The sequence below is a fragment of the Delphinus delphis genome, chromosome 3 (genome assembly GCF_949987515.2).
Source record: "Delphinus delphis chromosome 3, mDelDel1.2, whole genome shotgun sequence".
NCBI lineage: Eukaryota > Metazoa > Chordata > Mammalia > Artiodactyla > Delphinidae > Delphinus > Delphinus delphis.
Window position 1 is genome coordinate 143,670,782 of NC_082685.1, and position 4,977 is coordinate 143,675,758.

Genomic DNA, 4,977 nt, shown 5'->3' on the forward strand with positions numbered 1-4,977 from the left:
GAGGAGGCAACTGACACCTTGCACGTGGCTGCCCAGATGAGCTATTCTCTCAGGGATGCTGTGCCTGCCTCTGCCTGAACCTGGCATTCTTCTATCTCGAATGGCAATGAGGAATTATCTTGACTAATAAAATGTCATTCACTAACATATTGATTCATTCATTCTATGTTTTGAAATTATTTATTTATTTATACCATGTTTATTGGAGTATAATTGCTTTCCTTCTAGATTTTACGTGCTGTGTTTAGCAGCAGACATAAACCCCAATAAGTCATAATCCTCTCCGCCAGAGTGCTCAGAAGCTCATAGGGACATCAGACAAATTAGACAATTCCAAATCAGTGTGGTGACAATAGGGGTAAGTACACACATGAAAGTTATTATGCCACACCCCTGATTAAAATCCTGTGAAGCACCCTCCTCCGCCACAGACTAAATCAAAATTTCTTAGGCTGGCGTGTCAAATGCCACTGGCCCCACCAATTCTGCCAAGTGTCATCTCAGCCAGGGATGCTAAGCTGAGTAGATGCCCATAGACAGCTTCCACTGAAGCACCTGCTGAGTGAACCTGCACACTCCATTCTCTCTCTGAGATACACTGACACCTACATCGGGATTTGGCGGCTGGCAGGTTTATCTCTAGTGCCCAGCAAGTAAGGTAGAAACTCACCCAGGTCGGTTGTGTGTGTTCCCAAACTCATTTAGTCCAGTCGGACTTGTTACTGTAATTACATGATGCAAGCTGGCAAAATGTGAGTGTGCAAAGAAAGACTGCTGTTGATCTAGGAGCACTGCTGAAATGGTTTGAAGGGACTTGATAAAGGCATATTGAGAGAATATTGCTAGCAAACAGGGTGGGAAAAATGATGGTAAGAGACTGGAGTGGGGAGGTAAAGCTAGGCATCTACATTTAGATATCTTCTAAAGTGTTTGAAAGTTCTTTTCCATCTTAAAGAAAGCAAAACTAGAAGGAGTAGATGAAGTGTTCCTGGTGTGTATTACTTAAGAAAGACAACATGGAACTACAATCAATGACCCCAGAGGAACAGCCTTGGCCTTGTAATAAAAGAGGGATGAATGGGCATCCACTCATATGTTTTAAATTCAAATAAGTTGTTCAAGGTAGATACATATTGTTTTTTGATCAAAGTGTCCTGTGTCTGACTCTCAGAAGTAACCACCAACACCCTACTGTTCCCAACTGAGACAGATAAGACGACATTACCTACTGTATCTGTAACTCCCCAGATGGTCCAGGCTCTCTCTAAGCTCCATCACTTTGAACATGCTGTTTCCTCTGCCGGGAAATGCCCTCTCTCTACTCCAGGCTCTGTTAGCTGGCACTCTCCTATTTACTCTGCACTTTCTTCACGCCACCTCTTCTTCGTGCTTCCTTCCTAACGCGTCCTTGGCTGTCCTTGTTTTCCTCACCCAGCAGTAGAAGGTCCTTCCTACATTTGAGGAAATCCCGGCTCTGTGAAGCAGAGCCTGCCTCTCACTGCAGAAGATGCAAATGCCAGCTATTCTCTGCCCCGACTCCCGCTGCTGGCGCCCAGACACAGGACGAGGCATAGCTGCTTTCAGCCACAGGCTCCTGCTCTGCCTTTAAACCAGAGCCGGTGATGTGCAGCTCTGGGATGCTGCTGTCGAGTCTGTTCTGGAGCGGGTGGTGGCAGTGAAGGGCTGTTTCCCATTTCTGGAGGTGCCAGTGGTTGAGATGCGGGATGGCTCTGTGGCCTCCGTGTGTTTGGTTTTTTGGCCCTCCCAGGTATTCTGGGAGCTCCCTGATAGCCTTTCATAAATTCCTTTCCTGCTCAAATTAGCTAAAGCTGTTTCCTATTTGCCTAAAGCTAAGATTCATGGCTGATATTTTGGCTCATCACCCCCATATGACATTGTCGACTGTTCCAATGTGTCTTTGTCCCCGTGTGATTGCGAGCGACATCCCATCTCATCTCCATCACCCCAGCGCCCAGCTTAGTGCAAAGTAATGCAGAGCAGATCCTCAATGAATTGCTAATTCGTTAATTTGCAAATGAATTACTTAATTGAGGAAAAAAGTTTCCTCTGAAAATCTCAATCCATAAAGTAACAGCAAATGACACCGGGATGTTTCCAGTGGCTGAGGAGAAGCATGGCCCATTTTGGATATCCTTTAATTCGTATTTCTCATAGAAGACAAGTGCAGTCACAGAGAGTTCCATAGTGTTTAATTAAATATATGACTGTAACACACATTGGATACTTATAATACACTTAGCAGCACTGCAAAATGTTTGTAATGCATGTGGAAGTACACAGTCAAATCAGAGACTTTAGGTGTAGTGAACAATGGATATTTTAAAGAATAACCCCAAAGAGAAACAACGGGACTGGCAGAAATGCCATCTGATCTCCATCATTCCAGCTGTCTGATCACGTATGCTCACTGCCTTCCTGACCAATTCTCTCTCTACAAATGCTCTGAAAACACAAGCATGCACATCTGAAACAGCCCACACTTGGCTTTTCTGAAGCAAATTCCCCTGGAAATGAGAATGAAGGGAGAGGCAAAGGCTGGTAGAAAGTCAGTAGAATAAGCCAGGGTGCCCTAGATTCAGACGTGGTTGTTTAATTGACCAAATTACTTATCAGTTTTCTTTTCATTTCACACCATATAGAACTAGCAGTTTACATCTCTAATTTATGCACTGTCTCTGACCAGGAGTTTTTCTTTCTTAATGAAATCCCAAAGAGGGTTGGTCAGAACAACTTTGTAATCATACATTATACAGTATATAATCAGGCATTAGCAGCAGTTATGATTATAAGAGTATGATACACAGATTTTACATACCTCCGGTAACAGACAGACATTCACACACTGAATTCAAATGATAATCTATGCTAACAGGATTTTAAAGCTGGAGGGACCTTGATCTTCCTTGAGACCTATCCCCTCCTTTCTTTGAGAGATTGTTTATGTATATGAGGGATACAAACTTACAGCTTCCAGTCCTGACTTAGCATGTAAGGTCGAGTAACTTACCTGTCTTGTCTGTGTCACCATTTTCACATCAGGCAAAGATAATAATGGTAAGTACTTCATAGGACCTCTATGAATAAGATGCAAGAGGGCTGGGCTGGGCGTGAGGTTTCCTGTGATGACCTCTTCCTCGAGACTTGGCTCACGTTTCTACAGAAGGTAAATAACCGACCTCTGCCTGGTGGAAAATGTCTTCTGCTCTCACGCCAGGCAGGTTCTGCTTTTCTTCCACAAAGATGTGTACCACTCTTGTGGCATTTTCCCTGCCTGCCTTCCAGCAGGGAGCTTCGAACATGCCTCCATGACCGCATTTTGTGTTATAATGATTTGATTGCAAGCTACCTTTCATTAGATTTTTCACTTTATGAGGGCAGGGTCCCAACCTTGTTTGTCTTAGACCTCCCAGCCTACCGCTGTGGTTGTCACAGAGCAAGCTTTCCATAAATACTTGTCAAGAAAACGGAAGGGGTAATGCTTACAGAGGTGCTTTGAAAAATCACAAAAGTGCTGAGCAAATCTAAGGGATTATGGGACTATAGTCATTGCTAGTGATTCAGAGAAAAGCACTGGAAGGTACAACACTGAACTAGTCTGATTATCATTAGGTCTCTAAGCCAACAGATAAGGTCTATGAGTCCACTATTTAAAACTCACTTCACAGACATCACAAAATAAAACCAAAAAGAAAATTTTAAAAATTAAAAGCACTTAATCTCCCCCCAAACAAACTAAAAACACAACAAAGAAAAAAGGCAAAACGTAAATGACAACAATGAGGACAAACTCCCAAACAACAATATCAATCCTGGACTGATGTCCCTCCTGATCTGTGTACACCCGGAGTGGCGATGGGGATGGTATGGGGGCCTGTGTAGAGGCATCAGCTGCACTGCCCTGAGCTGAGACTGCTTCGCTGCCTTGATTTGGCTTGAGACAGCCTTTAAAAATTTATCTGGACCAAGAAATGCAAGAGGACCCATGTCAGATGTTCTCTATATCTTCGGGAAAATGGCCACAGTCGACTCACTCACTGCATGGGCTTGTAATTCCTTCTCCCTGAAGTTTTGTGGCAACATTCATGGTGATAGAAATCAGGATGGTGGATGGATTTGGGTTGGGAAGTCTCTACACATATAGAAACATTATGTCCTGGCTCACGGCTCGAACGCACCAGTGTCCTGAGTCAGTAACAGGTTCTTCCATCATCAGTGGATGCCCCTGGGTGGGAGGAGCAAGTGGGTCATGCTCTTGATAACTAAAAATAGAAATTCCAGGCTTCTAGTTGATTCTCTCTTGAGCACTTTTTCAGAAAAATGGAATAAAATGGTCTTTGTGGCTCCGTCTTACCTTCTCCACTTTTTGTAGACATGGCTGGCCATGGTGCCTCATATGTCATAAGCCATTCCTCCCGCCCCTGTCTTCCTGGTAGCCTTTTCAGTTCGGGTGACCACAGGTCCCCATTTGCCTGGGACTGTCCCGGTTTACGCTTGTTGTCCTGGAGTGATTATTTATAACTTCCCCTTTCACTTGCAAAAGTGACCCAGTTTGGACAATACATTATAGAGTCACCCTGTTCTAAGTGAGGTTTGGCACTCGAGAATGGGACAGTCCCTAGTTAAGAGGAAGGCACATGACTTGGAGGAGATGCAGTTAGACTCCTGGGTAGCAAATCTTGATTCTATTCCTTGCTGAGTGGGGAGCATGGATAAGCTAATGTAAGCTACAGTTTCATCATCTGTAACGTAGAGAATGATCCTAATCGCACCCACCTCCCAGGATTATTGTGAGGATGCAGTGCGGAAAGATGTGTAGAGCATGCAGCACAGCATTGTACATAGTGATTCCTGATAATGGTGTCTCTTATTCTAATTCTCCTCTCCTTCTTTCTTCCGTTGCTCCCTTTTGCCCTCCCCACCCTTCCATCTTTTCCTCCACCCTTTCTTTCACTCTTT